Genomic DNA, 21,640 nt, shown 5'->3' with positions numbered 1-21,640 from the left:
GATAGATCGAACCTTGCGGGAGATGAAAGAATGGATCATGGTTGATATCCTTGGAACGCTAAGTTGACAGTTACGCGTATCATAAGGTGCTTGAGTATTGAGTATTAGTAAGAAAGATAGCGTTGAGACACAGAGGTGGTGAAAAGTAACAGACAGATGATCAGTGTTTGAAATCCTCGATTGAGCAAGGGGAGATATAATTGGAGGCGAAACTCCTAGCTGTGAGGCGTGTGTCCGTCAGGGGATAGCGCCATAGATTGCGATGGAGGATATAAGGCAACGACTGAGATTGGCGTAACGTTAGCAGGTATGATTAGCTGGTGAGTGTCACTAAGCTATGGAATCCGAAGTGACGGCTTTGGTTGAAGCAGGGAAGGACCCTGCTAAGGTGATACAAGTTGGGATACCAGGAACGGATGAAGGATCCAATTAGATTTGGTTTTTGAATGAGAATTCTGAATGGATATCATTCCACCTCCTAGGGTACATCGTACCGGGAGGGTCGAGCGGGTGACGGAATCTAGTGTTTTCCTTTGGGCCCTGAGGGGTTAAGTGATGTGGTAGTGTAATATGGGAATGGACCACAATAGACCTTAAGTAAGGCGTTTGGACATCAAAAGATTAACTCAGTTGAGGGAGTTAATGTTGTTGGGTCAAGTGAACTGGTTTCAGGATAAAACATCGATGATACGGAATTGAGACCCTATAATATTTTAAATTTTGGAATGGGTCTAGAGAACGAAAAAGAACGGAGTGGGAACCTGGAATTATCAGTTGATTGCAAGTGGAATGGAAGCCTGAAAGTTATCAGATATCTAAAGAATTGAGCGCTGAGTAGGCGAATACTTGAGGTATCAAGGGAAGTGTAATCCCTGGTAAGTTAGTCGTGGTGGCAGTTGCTGGTGTCTTGCTAATGTAACACGACATAGGGCTTGGTAAGAGGTGAAAGATAATGAATACTACAGTTTGGCTTTAGTTCAGAGAGAAAGCCAAGAAGGTCGTTGAAACTTCTTAAGGCAGGAGTGTTTGCCTATTTGAAAGGATAAAGAGCTGGTAAATTGCTAAGTTATGAGGAAATAAAGTTCCGGGAAGAAAGAGTTGCGTCTCTGCGTGATAACAGATGAGGATCTGTAAGGTGTTCAGAGAAAGAAGGGAGAGTTTGGACTCTTGATTCAACATAAAATTTCGAGGATGTACTAAGCGTTAGGCCAGCGGGGCCTACAAGCTGATCCCACCTAGTAGAGGTGATGACGTTTGAGTATCTATGGAATCAGGAATAAGACAATGAATTGGTCATTGTAATCTAGGCAGACCCTGAGGCTTCAGCAGGGTTGCGGTGTAAGCAAGAAGCTATTGAGAGCATGGCTATTAGACAAAATCTTAAGGGGCAAGATTGTTACTCTTGTGAGAGTGTCATTGAAAAGTAAAGTAAAGGCGGTGGGCCTTGGAAATTATGGTCAGAGTTGCGGGTTTACTGACTGATGTGTTGGATAAATTTCGAGGACGAAATTTTTATGAGGAGGGGATAGTTGTAACGAACCAAATTAGCTAATAAGGCTTAAGGGCCTTGATTAGCGTGCCAGGAGGGCATGACGGGATTTATGTGTGGTATTTATAAATTAAATGCATGATTGTGATTTAAAGCATGTTATCTGACTATTTGTTTATCTGAGATGCATGACTATGTATATTAGTATGCATGCAGGCCCGAATCGTGTTAGAATGGCATAATTGTAATTTTGGCCATGTTAGGCATAACTGTATTGATATGTGATGATTGCTGAGACCACACCGTGATGTGGATGTTTCTGTGATTTGTGACTCGAGGCGATCCCAGTGAGCAGGCTAGCAGAAAGTCTTAGCGGGAATTTATACCCGGCTCGGGGCGAGCCTGGGGGTATGAACAGGAATTCAGAGGATAGAGTGAGATGTACCTTGATGATGGGGAGTACTTATTTGATGGTTTATCAGGTGTTGGGAAGCAACGGGAAAATATTAGGGACACTTGAGGAATTAGTGGGAAATTGGGTAATATGACTAAAACGCCCCTTTATGGACTTAAAGGTTTAGAATTTAATAGGGTGGGCATTTTGGTCATTTGGCCTTTAAAGATAGATTTTTTTGGCTTTATATTGTGAGTGGGATTGTTAGAGAGTGTGAATGCTGAAGGAAAGAAAGAAAAAAAGGAAAGAAGGAAAAGAAGAGGGAAAACAGAGGGGTGGTTCGGTTGTGCACTCTTGCACCATTTTCCCTCCATTTTTATTGGAGCAAAGCTTGGTGGAGAGCAATGATAAGCTGAGCATCAAGGATCTTGGGTTAGGCTTGAGGATTGGCTAGGGGTTAGCAAGATCACATCAGAAGTTTGAGGTAAGTTCTTGGAGATTTTTGTTTTAGGGTTTTGGCTGGTTTGACTGTGTTTTGAACTGAGTTGTTGGGAACTTTAGGGGATTTCTGGGCAAGCTTTGAGGATGAACAAGCTAAGGAGGCCTAGGGTTGAATCAAGGTCGAAATTGCATCAATGGTAAGAATTCCAAGCCTTTAACTTTGTTGTTAAATGAATTTCTGGTTTTTGAGTTCATCATGTTAGATTTTGAGATTTGGGTTGAATGTGATTGGGTTTTGAGTTCTTGGGATGCTTGGGATGAGTGTGGAGTGTGTATAAGCTTGATTTTGGGTTTGGAAAAGGTTTGGACAAGTTTGGAGTTGAAATGGGAGGTGAAAATCGCAAGATGCGATTTTTGGTTCTGCTGGGCTGCAACTAGCGCTACAGCGCTAGTCAGTGGGCGCTGTAGCGCTAGCCCCTGTTCTGGGGGGAGTGTTCTGCTTGTAGCGCTACAGCGCCCTCTTTAGAGCGCTGTAGCGCTGCACTGTTCACAGAGGTGAATTTTTGGGTTTTTATGAGGGATTTTGACCTAGGGTTCGGGGCTCGATTCCGCCACTTTGTTTTGGGGATTTAGGACTTCCCGGGGGCTCGGGATTGGTCCCGAGGCTAGGTATTCGGACTTGGGGTTCGGTGTTGACTTTGACCTATGTTTGTGCCTAGGTGTGCGCTAAGGCTTGAGTGGGATCGTGCTCAAGGAGTCAGGTGATCTAAGCTATTGAAGGGAAAGGTAAGAAAACTATAACACCCGTAGGATAGGGCATGGGCCCATAGTGTGATTGCGGGGCACAGTCCTATATTGCATGTTGCATGATGAAATGATTGCCAGGCATGGCCCTCTATTGCATTACATGTTAGGGTGCAGATTTAAATGAATTGATATTTGTTTGAATGTGTTTGATTTATGCTATATATGATTATAGTGAATTGCACGGCTATGGCCGAGGGCGGCAAGGCCGAGAACGGCAGCGGGGCCGGAAGTAACACCTAGCACATGGGATGCTATGGTCAGGGCAGGGCCCGGGACCCACAGGATATGTGTGAGATCCTGCGGTGAAGACCGAGACCCCAGGCTTCGGTAAGGCTTCGGGGACGGCATGGCCGTGTTTGCTTAGTCTATGGTTGACTTGTTTATGTGTGGATTATCTGTTATGATAAATTGTATAAATTGCTTATGTTATGTTCTGCATGAGTTTTCTTGCTGGGCTTCGGCTCACGGGTGCTCCGTGTTGCAGGTAGGGCAAAGTCTGAGTCAACCAACCATGAGTACGGAGAGCGTGAAGCGACGCGTACATGTTTGGCCTGCCCGACTGCTTTGGTTGGGGGTTTATTTGAAAATGGCTGTAATAATCTATGATTTTATGATTTATCAACTGTAAACTTATTTCAAGATGTAAATAGTTTTCAAACCTTATTTTTGGGATCCCAAATGCTTAATACTAGCAGTTTTAAATGAAACGACACATTTTCTAAGATTACAGCCTTAAATTTTAATTAGTCACACTTTTGTCTCAAAACCTCGGTTACCGAGTTCATTGCACACTATTTTGTCTTAAAAATCACTTAGTAACGGCTCTAAGGAAGTAGGGCGTTACACCTTATCAGCCAACTGATCCAGACTTAGGACTATACTAGGGCCATCACAACACCATCCCAACCAGTTCTTGCTACAAATTTTTTGCCTGTACTACTCTGTTTCATTCCTTGGAAATTACTAACTTTTATCAAACACAAAATCTCAAGCCCCACAACATTCTGTTCATTCGGTAGGTATCCATGTCCATATCTCCATTAAAAGGTACATAACACCAAACTCAGTTAACATAATATAAAGAACAAGAACTAGAAGATCAACCTGTGACTTCAAGCAGCCTCCAGGCAGACTCTCGAACCAAGGTCGAGCTATCTGTACTTCTGGATTCTTCTATCTTTGATTCCGGGCAATGCTTCATGATTTGCCCAACTATTCAACACAAAAAAACATGTCTTCACTTAGCATATACCCAAAAGTCATCTCCTGCACCTAACACACACTGGATAACTACTCCAGACCTCATTGCCGCCATGGTGACTGCCCTGAATATCATGACCGACAATGGTAGAATTATCCAGGGTCTTTCTTTTTTGACTAAAGGTCCTCCGCCCCTACCTGTTCTTACAAATGGGGGGACCCTTGCCTGGGCTTGCAGCCCCACCGCACCCTCACTCCATATCGCACCTCCTGTGTCCTCTATGGCTAGGTCCTTCCCTACCGTCAGAGCATAAGATGAAATCCCATGAACTGGAGCGACCCTAAATTTATGGGAAAACCCATGGTTTAGCCCTGAAATGAATCGTTCCTTTTGGGCCAAATCAAATGCGAACTTGGCTAACTCATCAAATTTGTCACATATTCTGCCACCGTCTTACCGCCTTGAACTAAGTTCATAAACTCACTAGTCTTCGCAATTCAGATTGCGTCACCATAGTACCTCTCATTGAAAAATTGTTGAAACTCCTCCCAACCCATCATAACAACATTTCGGGCCTGTGATACCACCTCCCACCATGTTCGGGCATCCTCCCCTAGCATGTACGTGGCCCAAACCACTTTATCATTGCCTTCTGCTCCTATATAGCTGAGGATGGAGCTAACCATGCCCATCCATTGTTTAGTCCCGAACGGATCTAAACCTCCTTTAAAAACTGGAGGATAAAGCCTTGGAATCTTTCATACATCATTTTCTACCTGCCTCCACCCTCAGGCTGAATCAAAACTGACGCCAATGTCGTAGAAACACACGGAGCAATTTTCGGGTGGAACCCACTGTCTTAACCACCTAATCTCTTCCTCCTATTTTTGTAATCTAGCCTGCATATCATCGAACACCTGCTGCCAATCCCTGGGAACAGATGGAGGATTCTGGTCCTGAATACTATCTGCAACCCCAGCATTAACAATGCCTGGACCCGTTGACTGTCTCTAATGCATAACTTCTAAATTTGTCTGCAGTCAATGACTCAATCCCTTTTGGAACCACTCCTAAGTAAGGCCAGACAAACAAGAGGAATAACAAGCACAAATATATATATTTGTCATGCTCCCTACATTAACAAGCAGATAAAGTCATTCTATTAAGCAATTAGACAAATATTTCATTCAATACCAACCGACCATGAGTTGAGCTTGTCTCCGACAACGAGCGGATACATGTTCAGTAAATTTTCCAGGAACCATAAACCTCTGATACCAAGTTATAACGCCCAACTTCCTTAGAGTCGGTACTAAGAGAGTTTGAAACGTGCTAATTACTCGCTAATCGAGGTTTTAGGTTAAAATGTGTAGTTAATTAAAATGAAAACTTGTTTAAATAAGATTTCAATGTCAAAAGTCGGTTGTTCTTTTAGATCATGAAAAAGGTTACATTGGGATCCAAAAAATATCGTTTAAGAACAAATTTACAACTCAAAAAGTTACTTTACAGTCAACCTAGGAGACAAAATCAATGTTCATGACTAGCTCCTCAAAATACCCCAGCCATGGCAGCCAGATAGGCCAAACATGTATGCACCGCTCCATGCCCTCTAACTCATGGTTATTTGGTCTTTTCCTTGCCCTTACCTGCACCACAGAGCACCCGAGGCCCAGCAAGAGAACCTTAAAGCACAACATACTATAATTTATCCCAACAATAAACACTTAATTAGAGGCAATAAACCACCTATATTTTTTTATTAGAATACGCAATGGCGCAGTAGCACAACAACATCACATCATAGTAATATCGTAGCACATAGGTACATCAACATAGCATCCTAGCAACATATCAACACATAAGCACAATAGCATAACATCTTAGCAGTATAATATCGTAGCAGTTTAGTTTTACAACAGCATATAACGAAGCAGCGAACAAGCTAAACACAAAGCGGCCATACTGGTCCCGAGTGCTTTTCTGAGCCCTAGGTTTACGACCTGCACCGGAAGGATGACTCCGGCATCCTAGGAGGATCTCGCCCTAACGTCTTGCACTCCACGTGCTGAACACCATTCTCAGCCCCTTGCTGCTCCTGGCTCTTGCTGTTCTCGGCACTTGCCTCTCCCGGCTTCTGCCGCTCCCAGCTCTTGCTGCTCCTGGCTCTTGTCGCTCCCGACTCTTGTCAATCCTGGCTTTTGCCTATCTCGGTTTTTTCCGCTCCCAGCTCTTGCCACTCCTGGCTCTTGCCAATCATTCACATTCAATTTATGACATAGCAAACCATAAAAATTACACACAATACAATACACCACATAGTTCGATGGGTACAAAGAGTTCTCTTACCTGTGTCCTAAGCTTCCTGAGCACCACAGTCCTGAGCACAGTCCCCTAACCCAAGCCTCGCTAAAATCCTAGTCACAAAGTATTAACAATAGCCATCCAACAAGTTCTAATTCAATAAATAACTTTGGGATATAATTCTAATCTCCGAAACCTTGGATTCTATCAATCGGAGTGATAAAATCCATTATGAACCCTAGCTTTTAGGTTCCCAAACCAATAACTAGCAAAAGGCCTAAACATTGAGTTAGGGTCACGGCCCAGCCCCTTAAGCGCTACGGAATGCCCCAAAATAAAGGCACAATGCCTCCCTGCCGGGAGAAATGGGCCGCGACATGCCGTGCCTAGGCCTTCACGCAAACACGGGCCACGACTCAAACCCCCAAACCCAGAAAACCCGCATTCTTCATGCATTATCCTCATGGCTAAACCTCAATTCCCACATTCAAACATCAATTGAACCCACAATTAAGCTTGGATTCCTCATCTACACATCCCAGGCATCACATCCACCTAAGACCAACTCCCTAATCCTTACCCATACCATAAATCACATTCAAACATAGCTAATCAAGACAAACCTCAAACAAGCTTGAATTCTAAAGAAAACCATCTGAATTCAACAGTTTAATTCACTTTAAAAAGCTTACCTCTAAACTTAGGTCAGTTCCTGAATTGGTTCCCTGAGCTTAAAGCTTCCCAATCATTAAAGAACTCAGTCAAAATCTTCCAGCTAGTACAAAACATTCAAACACCAAGAAAAGAAAGGAGAACCGACGGAGGGAGTCTAGAGAGTTTTTATCCTTTATCTTCTTCTGAATTCCAACAATTTCCGAAGATTCTAAGTTTATATCTCATTTGCTAAAAAGACCAATCTGCCCCTAAGCTTATCTTAAATCCTGAAGTAACCCTAAGGGAAATTTAGTCATTTACCCGCTCCCGTTAAGTCCCCGATTATTACTATAAATCCCCATTTAATCCCAACATAACCAAATGATTACCAAACTACTACCTGTTACCCGATAATTCCCGAACGCATATTATATCCCCAAAGTACCCCCAGGCTCCTCCCGAGTTGGGCATTTGACCCCGTTGTGACATTCTAACTAAACCACCCCCTAGGATTGTCTCAGATTACGCATCAAAGATATATCACCACTCGGACGTGGTTTAGATTATAATATTCACAAGTATTACATTTATGACCTCAACGGGCTAAAATTACAATTATGCCCCTAGAAGCCATATGGGGCCCACATGCATAATTAATTCACATAAATATGCATTTCTGATCACATTGTCATCAAATTCACATATTAACGTAATTAAATCAATTATTCCCCTCCTGGCACGCTAATCAAGGCCCTAAACCTTATTAGCAAATTTGGGATGCTACAATGGCCCTTAAGCCTTATTAGTTATTTTCGGTCGTTACAGCTTGACTTTGTGAGGTTAAGGCTTGTTCAATCTCAATTCCCATTTCCTCTTACAAATATCCACAAGCATCAATGGTGGCTAGGAAATAGAGAGTTAGGACAGTGATACAAATCACGTATAAGCTTTGGTTGTGTTTTTGCATTGTAGAAGAAGAAGTTCAAAGTGATTGTTCATCAAAGGTTTTGAAGGTTCACCAAGTTGAAGAAGATTTTTCTACAACTAGAGCATCCTTAGATACCTCAATGTATTACATTAGACCTAAAATTAACATTTTTAAATGCCTACAACTTGAAGTCAAATTTCACACGTACATTATGTGAAAGCATTAGGGTTTTACACCTAGTTTGTGTAGTACCACGTGAGCTTTGTAATTTAACCAATCCTAGCACTCACTTATGTCTTATATATTCTCGAAATGAATTTTAACAATTCTCACATCTTATGGTCTTTCCATTTCTTCATGAACCCTTCTTGTTGTACCATATAGATACTCTCATCAAGATAGCCATTAAGAAAAGTTGTCTTGACGTCCATATGCCATATCTCATAGTCATAAGCGACAACTATGGATAAGAGAATCCATAAGGATTTTAGCATGGCCATCGTTTAAAAAGTCTCTTCATAAATGACATCCTCTCTTTGTGTATAGCCTATGACTACAAGCCTTGCCTTGAGATTCTCTACTTTCCCATCAATACCTCATAGCAAACCATTTGTCTCACAATCCTCCCACTACGACGATGCATTGGGGTTTCCTTTTTAGGAATAGTCGTCTCTTTGGTTTGTCGTTTATCATTTAATGATGATGGTGATGGAATTTGATCAACTACGAGTTCCTCCAAAACTACTTTGCTCTGAGGTTTATAATTAAGCGTAAAGTCATGCTCAACGAAGGTTGCATTTATGGAAACAAATACCTTTTGGTCTTTTTGACTATAGAAATAACCACCTCGTGTCTCTGGAGCATAGCCCACAAAAATACACACTTCAAACCTTGAGTTAAGTTTCTTTGACTTAGGTCTAAGAACATGAGAAGGACAATCCCAAATGCGGATATTGCAAAATCTAGGTTTGTTACCATTCAACAACTCTAGCAGTTTCTTGCTTATTTTCTTACATGGGACTACATTCAAAATGTAAGTCACAGTTTGAAGTGCATAACCCCATAATGTAAAAAGAAGAGATGGGTAGCTCAACATAGACCTGACCATGTTCAATAAGGTCCTGTTTCTTCTCTCTGAAACACCATTTTCCTGGGGCATTCCAGGTTCTGTGAATTGGGATAGAATACCTTGCTTGATCATGAAATATTTTAATTCTAGATCCAAATATTCAGCACATCGATCTGATCGAAGTGGTTTAAGAGTTTTACCAAACCGCTTCTCAGCTTCAGCTTTGAAGTCTTTAAACTTGCAAAAGGTTTCTGACTTCCTAAGCATTAGGTAAGTATGACCAAATCTTGAGTAGTCATCAATGAATGTGACGAAATACTCATAACCACCACTAGCTTGTATATCAATTAAACCACACATAGCACTGTATTCAAGCTCTAATGGTTCTTTGGCTCATTTGCCTTGTGCTGAGAAAGGGCGTATAGTAATTTTGCTTTCTCGATAGATTCATAAACCAGAAGAGTTCCAACAGTTAGTTCTCTGAATGGTCTATCTATTGTTATTCAGTTAATTATGTCTTGAATAATATGACCTAGTCTTTGATGCCATAGATATGTGTCATACTCCTTAAAAACTTTTTGTCTATTGTTACCTTTTTGTTTATCTACTTTAAATAACATAGAGTTATTAAGTGATTGTTCATTTGGCTTGAGCATATACAATCTATTTTTTTGTTCAACTTCACAAATTTTGTAAGCATTCATCGAAATAACAATCTCATTATTATCAAAAGAAACATCAAAACTATAACACCCTACTTCCTTAGAGCCGTTACCAAGTGATATGTAAATGTGCCATTATCTTGCTAATCAAGGTTTTAGGTTAAAAAGTGTCTTTGGATAAAAATAAAATCTCATTTAATAAACATTAAGTACAAAGAGTTGGTATTTCATTGAAATTCGTAAAAATGTTACATTGGGATCCCAAAACACTGTTTTGAAATACATTTACAATCCAAAAGTATAGTACAGTTGACCTAAGCGACAAACCCGAACGTTTACCGTTCCTTAAAATAACCCCAGCTATGGTGGCCAGGTAGGCCAAACATGTACACATCGCTCCACGCCCTCCAACTCATGGTTGTTCGACCCAATTTCCTTGCTCTTACCTACACCACAGAGCACTCGTGAGTCGAGGCCCAGTAAGAGAACTTCAAGCAACAACATACAATAACAATATATCTTCACGAAACATACTTAATCAGAGAAAAAAATAGATACCAGATCCTATTAGAATGCACAACGACACAGTAGTAGAACAACTCAAAAGTACAATGGAAAAATAGCCTAATAGTACAGTCGTACAATAACACATCAGTACCATTACACAGCAGTACAATAATTCAATACAATAAGATAGCATGTTAACAAAATAATACAACATTATATTAACTTAGCAGCTTAGTACTACAACAGAGTCCTTCTATGATCGGGGTGCGTTGATAGCCACCAAGTTCGCAGTCCCAGCTGAACAGGTGTGTACATCACCCTTGAGGGTCTCGCCCTGGCGGCCAATATTCAACATGCTTAATGCCGATACCAGCCCCTTGCCGCTCCCGTCTCTTGCAACTCCCAGCTCTTGCCTCTCCCAGCTCTTGCCATTCCCGGCTATTGCCCCTCCCGGCTGTTGCCCCTCCCGGCTCTTGCTGCCCTCGGGTGTTACCGATCAGCCATAATCACATGTATGGCATAACAAACATAAATAATACATATAGTAAAACACACCACATAGCTCTACACGTATAAACAATTCTCTTACCTTAAATCAAAGTGCTAACTATCAGGCAAGAAAATGCGACCTCCGAGAACGATCCTCTCCTGAGTCCAAGTGGTAACCTAGTCACAAAACACAAGTAACATTCTCGTTACTACTCTATTCTATAATTAATCCCCAGAACCAATCTCGTGCTCTCGGAACCTCCCGTTCCCCATACGGGGCGGGGAAATCGTCCCCTGAGCCCTCTGGGTCTATGCCCTAAAAACATAAAATTAAAGGCCCTGAAAATGGCCTAGTGCCGCGGCCCCTAGTAGGGGCTCCCTGTCCTGAATCATCCCAGCATGGGGCTGCGGTGCTCCTATGCAAACCCAAAAAACTGAGTTTTCCCCACAATTTTCCACAAGCCAATACTTACCCAAACCATTCCCTAAGTGTGCCCAAGTTCCAATTTGACCCGAAACTCCAAATAAACAATATACACAACACATATGCACCAGAATCAAACTCAAACACACATCCTATCTCCAAATCACCCAATGGTTTAAAATTCCTTAAAACTTAAACCACACCAGAAACTCTTTTAAGAATTCAAAGGAATCCTTACCTTAAGGAGGAATTCGACCATAAGTTTCCTTCAATGCCACTCCATGCTTCAGTCCTCCTATTCCTAAGCTTAATTTCTTCAAAACTTCATTCCAAAACCCAAATTCAAAAATCAAAAGTCCAAACTCTTAAGAACATCAATCAATACACAAAACCAGAAAATGAAACTCTTACCTCTTCTTGGATTTTGAATTTCATAAGGCTTGGTAGCTGTTAATCCTCCATAGCTTGAGTCTATTCCCAATTCCTCAAACCACAAAAGTCCTTAAGCTTGTTATTGCCCTTTTCCCTCTAGAACTAATGAGAAGCTAAGTGAATATGACGAAGAGAGTGTTTGAACGTGTATGATTTTTCCTTCAGCCAAAAGTTATCTAGCTAATGCCCAAAGACCACTCTACCCCTCCCTCTAACTAACTTCTATACTAAATCTCAAGGGCAACCTAGTCCTTTCACCCTTTTACAAAAATGCCACCTTTAACTTATTATTTCAGTAACAACACTAATTCCCAGGTTACTAGTAGTTACCAATCCCACAACAAAACACCAATTTCGTGATTCTCTGCAAACACTACTGGACAGAATCTCCTCATTCCAAAAATACCGCACAAAGCGTAAAATTACACGCTCAACGGGTTCAAATTACAAAAATGCCCCTAATAGCCAAACGGAGCCCACATGCATATTTATTTAACCTAAACATGCATTTCTAATCACATAATCATTAATTTCACATATTACATAGTTAAATCAATTATTGCCCTCCGGGCACGCTAATCAAGACCATATGCCTTTTCAGCAAAATTTGGGATGCTGCAACTATCCACTCCTTACAAAAATTTTATCTTCGAAATGTATTCAAACATCTCAGGATAATAACTCCATAACCCTGGCTATAACCCTAGAACCAAATTCTTTACTTTGCCACTACTTGCAACACTTTCACAAGAAGGATAGTCCGAGTTTGCATGTCTCTACCTCTTGTGCCCAGAGTTTCAATAGTTTTCCCTTGTACAACAAGTTCCCTTGAACTTCCAGGACCTTTTCGCCTAATCAGGGGTAGTACTCACACTTCTCCCCTTAATATTGGCACCAGTAATAAATTACGAGCCTCTACCCACCCATGTTGGGGTAAGGCTAAATTGTAGGCCCCCAGCCTAGTCCTTATTAGGATCTTTCAGATTTATCCCAATTTAGGGTCAAAATTTCTTCCTCCTTTCCCAAACTCCTTTACCCTACCCAGTCCATAATATTGGGGGAAACACAGCGCCACCAATCCAGGAATCCTTCGTTCCCGTTCACAAATTTGCGAACTTTATACCCTTCAGTAAAGCAAACACTCAAAACTTGAGTTACTCTTTCGAGTGAGTCATGTATAACTATAACCGTTAATTCTAGGTTCCATCCTTATACTCTTCCCCTTTTATGACCCTCTTCCCAAAACTTGGGAACCTAGGAGTCTCAATCTAACACTCCCTCTTTGTTATCTCGCTAACACCAACCATAGTGTGTTATTCCAATAGGTCCAGTCACAACTTTTGTATTTACTTACCTCATCTGTAACCCAAGGTGGTCAACCCCTAGGGTTCATAATCATATCCCTTTATACTTAATCCAGGATACAATAGAATCATAATAGCCCTTCTGGCCTCTGATTAATACCTCTTATTTACTAAATGATTAGGTCGTGCGCCTCTCGATATACAAACTATAGTTTCAGAATCCATTCAACTTCCTGGATGTAATAATCATAAGGGGTGACTTAAGGTTCATCCCGCATCTTCCCTTGAATGCCAGTATCCTTCGGATCTCTCATCTGATCCACATAGTTTTACTCATCGATTCCAAAGTATTAGGATTCTTAACCTTTCCTACAAGATCCTCTTCTTTCGTTTCACTGTTCATTCATAGGAATATATTTGCCAACTATCAACCGAAAGTTCCAAATCAAACTCAGTCATTACTTCATTCTAATCGTGGTTAACTAGCACGACTATCATCTTGCCGTCCATTGTGAGGTGCAAATGATCACTCTTTCAGTTACACATGACACACCTTAACTCATAACATACTACACCGGAACTCCACATTCTAAGCAAAGACGATGTCTCTCACATCGTTCTCCTGTACTACCAGTCCATACATACAAACTTTATTACCATGATATGTGAATCAATCTTTATACCAACATCTAAAAACCCGGTATGCAGCCATCCATTCATATCAACTTTATGTTCTCATGTTACCATAGTCAAAGTATGAATGTCCTCGAAGATGCCTCATATAGTAGTAGATGTGTCCCTTTGGTTTCACTATGATTTTCGCCCCTAAGGCGTTCCTTTAGTAATTCCCTTAAGGCTTCCATCTTAATTACCTTATACATGATCCCACTACCTCCCATAACATGACCCTGAACATCTTCTGGAGAATTTAGAACTTGTCCCTCTTGGAACCTTACCTGTAACCTTGTTTCCTTAACCTTGGTACTATTAATAAAGGTGTTATTCATGTTCTACTTCTAGCTGGGAGTAGTCTGAAACATCCTTCATCAATCTAAATATGACTTATCAGCATAATCCTTGTACTCACTGCTTATCAACCCTACCTGGGGCTGAAGCATTGGTCAGTTTAAAAGCCTTTACCAATAATCCATCATATCCTACTTAGTGCAAGAGGAAATCCTTGAATCCTTGACTTGGTAATTCTTGAAAACATTGTCCTATCCTCGTAATTGGGTAATGAAACCTTTATTCTAGGCAATGGATACCTATCCCTAACAATCACTCCCTTCACTGCCCACAGGCGATACATATCCTTGTAAACTTGGCCCTTTTCTTGTCAAACTGTACATGTCCCATGATAAGATGCTCCATCTGATCAACCCTCAAGTCAAACACTTCTTCAACTGACCTTAATTCTTCCTGCTGAGCTAGTGCTATACTTCATTATGTCTCGGATACCGCTTTTATCACTACCTTAATCCTGTTGCACCCTCTTTTCCCTAAATGCGGCAATGATCCCATCGAATCCTCATGAACCCATCTAAAACCTTATCCGTTAATCCAGTATTCTTCTGGTCTATCTAATATAACCTTAGTGGTATCTTCCCCAATAGCTAGGCACCCAACAACTACAACCGGGTCCTTTCCTTTTAACCTCAAAAGTCACCATTTAATTCTTCAATCCATGATTGTCCATTATTTAACAAGCAAATCCACATTCAATATCACCTCATATATATCATAAAACCAACTCAATCAATTCAATTTATAAATAGGAACAAGAACTAGAAAGCCAACCAGTCGCCTTTGAGAACCAACCTTGTGCTCTAATCATATCGAAACGGTCACTCGAGCTGGGGTACTGTTATCTGTACTCTTTAGTTCTTTCGTCTCTTTCTTCGGGCAACTCTCCTTGACGAGCCCTATGATTCCTCATTAATAACATGCCTTCGCTCAACACTCACCCACATGATGTCTCCTGCACTCAACGCATACCATGTAATCCCTCCGGACCTCACCGTCGTCCTAATGACCGCCCTGAACACTATGAACTCTCCTTTCAAGACTAGGAGTAATAGAACCATCGGAGGTCTTTCTTTCTTGGTTACTAGGACCCTGCCCCTACGTGCTCCCACAAATGAGGATACCTTTGGCTGAGCTTTCTGCCCATCGGCACTCTTACCTCATGTCTCGACTCCTACGTCCTCTATAATAAGGGCCCTCTCAACTACCCAAGCCTAGGTAACAATCTTCTACACTAGAGCGGTCCTAACACACTGGCCATCCCAGGGTTCAAACTTCGAGTGGATCTGTAACGACCCAAATTTGCTAATAAGGCTTAGGGCGTTGATTAGCATGCCTGGATGGAAATAAGTGAATTATTGCTATAATAGGTAAATTTATGTGAATATGTGATTAGAGATGCATGTTTAGTTGAATTAAACATGCATGTGGGCCCCATTTGGATATTAGGGGCATGTTTGTAATTTTAGCCCGTTGAGGGCATAAATGTGATAAATGAGATAAATGCAATATACTTGTGATATATCTGTGTAGCACGATCCGAGATAGTCCTTGGGAATTATGAGTCAGAAAGTCACAACGGGGTTGAGAATCCGACTCGGGGAGAGTCGAGAGGTATTTTGGGTATCAGATGTTTTATGGGGTTATCGGGTTATGAAAATAAATATTTGGAGATATATTTGAGGTTAGAATGTTAGGAGGGAATATTGGGGAAAATTTACCATCTTGCCCTCGGGGACATTTTTGGCACCCCATGCCTTGAGGTAACCTTAGAGACTAAGTTAAATAAAACAAAAATGAAGAGAAGCCTTTAGAAAAAAAGACTATAGGATTTCTGTCTCTGTCTCTCTCTCTCTCTCTTGGAGTTTATCCTTTGGCAGCTTGGGGAACCTTGGTGAATTTAAGCAAAGACTATAGGATTTCGGCTGAGATTTTGGGAGCTAGAGGTTTGGAGCTTAGAGAATTGGTTTAGGGATTCTCTTCTGCTTAAGATAAGCTTTTAATATGGTTGAGTTGTGTTGATTTGCAGCTGGTTTTCTGCTGAAATATTAGAGTTTTGCATGTGTGTTGGGTGAAGGATCACTCTTGAGATTTGATGAGGTTTTGGGCTAGTTCTTTGTTAGGTTTTGTTACTGAAAACATAGTAGATAATCTGTGATTAATGGTTTGGATTGTTGGGTTGATTTTGGGATAAATTAGCTGGGTTTTCGTGGCATCAATGGAGGATTTTTCTGTGTTCGAAGGGTCAGGCCGCGACATTGTTCTTGCCGAGCCGCGGCCCTCTGAAGCACATTGGTGGCCAGGAAGGAGGGTGGGCCACGGCGTGCCTGCCCTGTTTACGGGTTGCTCTCGGGTTTGGGGGCAGGCCGCGGCATCGCCTCATGTGGCCGCGACTCTTAGTGAAATTTTGGGCTTTAAAATGTGTTTAGGCTTGGGAACTCAAAGGTTAAGTCTCGGGATGGATTTTATCACCTGGATTGATAGAATTCAAGGTCCTGGAGATTAGAATTATGGCTCGAAGTTATTTAATGGATTATAACTTGATGGATGAATATTGTAAATGCGTTGTGACTAGGATTTCAGCGAGGCGCAGACTAGGGGACTGTGCTCAAGACATCGGTGCTTGGAAGGCTCAGGACACAGGTAAGAAAACTGTTGTACCCGTAGAGCTTGTGTGCTGGGAATGACCCGATATGATTGTGTTGCATGGCGTAGCCCTTTGATTGAGTTTATTCATGTTAAGTATTTGCTTTATTATGCTATGTGTGCATATATGTGATTGAACGGTGAGGGTCGGGAACGGCGAAGGTTGAGATCGGCAAGGCCGGGAATGACATTAAGCATGTGGAGTTCAAGGCTGAGTGCGGCAAGGAGCCGAGGGTAGCATTTAGCACGCGAAGTGCGAGTTGCCAGGGCTAGACCCTAAATGATACCTGGGATATCCTCACGATGTGGACTGCGAAACCAGGGCCTGGTAAAGTACCTAGGATGACATGGTCGTATGTGGTTAGCTTGATGATGATTTATTTATATGCTAAGTGTTTCATATGCTGGGCTTCATCTCACGGGTGCTTTGTGGTGCAGGTAAGGGCAAGGGGAAAGTCGACCAACCATGAGTATGGAGAGCGTGAAGTGGCGCGTACATGTTTGGCCTGCCTGGCTGCCACTTCCAAGGGTAGTTTTGGGAGATGATTGTACTAAACTTGAATTTTGTCGCTTAGCCGACTCTGATTATGTTTTTGAGTTGTAAATATTTCTAAGCAGTATTTTGGGATCCCAAATGTTTAAACGTTTTATGATTTTTAGTAAATGGAATTATTTTCAAAGCTTATGACTCTGTTTATGGTTTATTTACACTTTTGTCATAAAATCTTGATTAGCGAGTTAAGTGCACGTTTTAAACTCACTTAGTAACGAATCTAAGGAAGTAGGGCGTTACATCTTGGTATCAGAGCAAGCCAAGGTTTATGGTTTCTGGAGATTGACCGAACATGTACGCTCGCTGGTAGTGACAAGTTCGACTCATGGTTGGTAGGTAATAATTGACAATTATGCTTGAACATGTGCTTAAATGCCCTGTTTGCTTGATTATTTCATATAAAGCATAATGAATGAGTTAAAGTATGCATGATGCCAGGGCATGGCCCGTTGTGTGTTATGTGCTATCTGTATGTTATGTGGATTGTTGTTATGGTTGGATGGTGTGATTGGGAGGTGGTTTTGGATGTTGTTACCATGCCTGATGAGCGGCGTCGTTGATTGCAGGCATATTTGTTGAGATGCCTCGACAATCATCTAGACTCCGCGGCAATAGGGCCGAGGATGACAAATACGGTCATGACTCTCCACCTGCCCCACAGAATTAGCAATAGATGTTTGCCGAAATGGAAGCAAGATTGCAACGAACAGAGGAAGAACTTCGGCAGTTGAGGCAGCAGGCCCATCCATAGGTCACTGGGTTGCCAGTTCAGCAGGTTGTGGCACCAGTGCCGATTCAACCTGTTGTGGAGAACAGGTGGGAACCTTTATATGAGAGGTTCAGGAAACAACATCCTCCCACCTTTGAGGGTAGATCAGACCCACTGCGGGTAGAGCAGTGGATGAATATGATTTTCTTGATTCTGGATTTTATGAGGGTTGAGGGAAACGAGAGGGTAGCTTGTGCTAGCTACATGTTCAGAGAGGATGCCCGCATCTAGTGGGATGTGGTAGTTCAGAGAAGGAATGTGACTGTTATAACTTGGGAAGAGTTCAAAAACATATTCAATGAGAAGTATTATAGTGTTGCAGTCCGAGCTACAGAGGTTGACGAGTTCATCAACCTGACTCAGAACCGGTTGACAGTTACTAAGTATGCTTTGATATTTGACCGGTTAGCAAAGTTTGCACCGGATTTGGTGCCGACAGATGCGACAAGGAGAGACAGGTTTGTACGGGGATAGAACGTTATGATTGCCCATGATGTGAAGATCACTTTGGATCCAGAGACTACTACCTATGCTTAGGTTGTGGATAAGGCCCTTACAGTTGAGGCGGCCGAGGACCAGATTTGGAAAGAGAGCGTTGTTAGGCGCGATCCCAAGAGGACAGTGTCTCCTTTTGTGGGATCCAATCGGGGTAGTGGCTCTAGTGGGAAAAAGAGGAAGGCCCTAGATTCTTTTGTTCCTCCCAATTTGGATTGGAGGGTGTGAGGTGCTTCTAGTGGCCGTCAGGGCGGAAGTGAAAACTGTAGGAGTTTTCTAGTGTGTCCATGGTGCAGACGACGACACCAGGGTGAGTGTAGGGTTAGGGCCTGCTTTGTCTATTCGAGTGCCAATCATCTAAGGAAGGACTGCCCATAAGTCAGGAAGGAGGAGCCGAAGCGGGGCGACAGGCTCGCTCCTACCACGGTGTTTACTTTAACTCGGACTGAGGCTGAGGCTAGCCCCTCGGTTGTGACAGGTCAGATTTCTAGTGTTGGTTCTTCTTATACTGCATTGTTTGATTCAGGAGCTACTCATTCATTTGTGTCTACTAGAGTGATAGATCAGCTGTGTAGAGCTAGTGTGTTGTATGCTAGGGGTTTCCAGACTTTGTTGCCAACTAGGGAACTGGTAGTCTCTAGGAGGTGGATTAGAGCTTTACCTGTAGAGGTAGATGGTAGGAAATTGTTTGCTTATCTGATTGAGCTTTCGATGGATGACTTCAATATGATCCTAGGGATGGACTGGTTATCAAAGTATGGGGCGACGATTGACTGCAAGCGTAGGATGGTGACTTTTGAAACAGAAGGGGAGGTACCCTTTGTATTTGTGGGGATAGCTAGTGGACTGCGAGTACCTATGATTTTAACACTGAAGGCTAGAGACCTAATGCAGGGAGGTTGCATGGGATTCCTAGCGAATGTTGTGGATACCTCTAGGGTTGTGACAGTTGGACCGGGGGAGACTAGACTAGTATGTGAGTTCCGAGATTTATTTCCGGCAGATCTGCCAGGGTTACCGCCGCAGCGAGAGATTGATTTCATCATAGAGCTGGTACCAGAGGCAGAGCCAGTATCTAGGACACCATATAGAATGGCTCCAGCAGAATTAAAAGAGTTGAAGATTCTGTTGCAGGAGTTACTAGATTTGGGTTTCATCAGACCAAGCGTCTAGCCATGGGGTGCACCGGTGTTGTTTGTCAAGAAGAAGGATGGATCTCTTAGGTTGTGTATTGACTACAGGGAGCTGAATAAGTTAACCATTAAGAACAAGTATCCACTGCCTAGGATCGACGATTTATTTGATCAGTTACAAGGAAGAACAGTGTTTTCCAAGATAGACCTCCGATCAGGTTACCATCAGTTAAGGATTAAGGAAGAGGACATACCAAAGACCACTTTCCGAACGAGGTATGGACACTATGAATTCATGGTTATGTCCTTTGGATTAACCAATGCCCCTAGTAGCTTTTATGGATATGATGAATAGAGTTTTCAAGGATTATATGGATACGTTTTTTATTGTGTTCATCGACAACATTTTGGTGTACTCTTAGTCAGAGACAGAGCATGAGCAGCATCTGCGGTTGGTATTGCAGCGGTTAAGGGAGCATAGGTTATATGCTAAGTTCAGCAAGTGTGAGTTCTGGTTACCGCAAGTTACATTTCTAGGCCTTATAGTCAGTAAGGAGGGGATTCTGGTTGACCCAAGTAAGATTGAGGCAGTGAGAGATTGGCCTAGACTGAGCAATGGTCCTGAAGTGAGGAGTTTTCTTTGTTTGGCAGGGTATTATCGGCGGTTCGTTGAGGGGTTCTCCAGGATAGCTACACTGTTGATAGAATTGACAAAGAAGAATACAAAGAATGTTTGGACAGACAGATGTGAGAAAAGTTTGAAAGAGTTGAAGCGGCGACTGATCACCGCACTAGTATTGAGTTTGCCGACAATGAATGAGAAGTTTGTGGTTTATTATGATGCTTCCAAATAGGGTTTAGGCTGTGTGCTGATGCAAGCTAGTAAGGTGATAGTCTATGCATCGAGGCAGTTAAAGGAGTATGAGCAGAGATATCCCACGCATGATCTGGAGTTGTCAGCGATGGTATTCGTACTTAAGATTTGGAGACATTATCTGTATGGAGAGAAGTGCGAGATATACACCGACCATAAGAGTTTGATGTACTTCTTCACTCAGAAGGATCTGAATATGCGCCAGAGACAGTGGCTGGAATTAGTTAAAGATTATGATTTTACATCCTATACCATCCTCGGAAGGCTAATGTAGGGGCTGATGCGTTGAGTCAGAAAGGCCCAGGACAGTTGTTTAGTTCGAGTTGGATATCTGACAAGCTAGCTGAGGAGATGAATAGAGCGAGTATAGAGTTGGTGGTTGGTTGGTTAGCTAACATCACTCTTCAGTCTATGCTCCTTGATAGGATCTAGGAGGCACAAGGAAAAGATTCCCAGTTGAGAGGTCACAGAGAAAACCTCTTAGTCGGAGCGACTAAGGACTTTTCTATCTAGGAGATGGGGTTACTGAAGTACAAGGGCGGATTTGCGTTCTGATGGATTTTGATATCCGGCCAGAGGTCTTAGATGAATCGCATACCACTCCCTATTCCTTGCATCTGGGTACGACGAAGATGTACCAGGATTTGAGAGCTTTGTATTGGTGGTCGGGCATGAAGAGGGATGTGGTGGATTATGTGGCCAAGTGCTTAACTTGTCAGCACGCCAAGGCTGAACATCCGAGGCCAGCAGGATTGCTGCAGCCTCTGGGGATTCCAGAATAGAAGTGGGAAGATATCACCATAGACTTCGTGGTTGGTTTGCCAAGGACCGTGGGACAGCATGACTTGTAGTGGGTGATTCAGGATAGGTATACCAAGTCCGCCCACTTTTTACCTATCAGGACGACTTATACTATGGAGCAGTATGCTGAGTTATATGTGAAGGAAATTGTTCGCCTTCATGGGGCTTCAAGGTCGATAGTATCCGACAGGGACCCCACCTTCACCTCCAAGTTTTGGGAGAGTCTGCAGAAGGCTATAGG

Source organism: Humulus lupulus, chromosome 3, assembly GCF_963169125.1.
Source record: "Humulus lupulus chromosome 3, drHumLupu1.1, whole genome shotgun sequence".
NCBI lineage: Eukaryota > Viridiplantae > Streptophyta > Magnoliopsida > Rosales > Cannabaceae > Humulus > Humulus lupulus.
Note: the sequence above shows the minus strand (reverse complement) of the source record.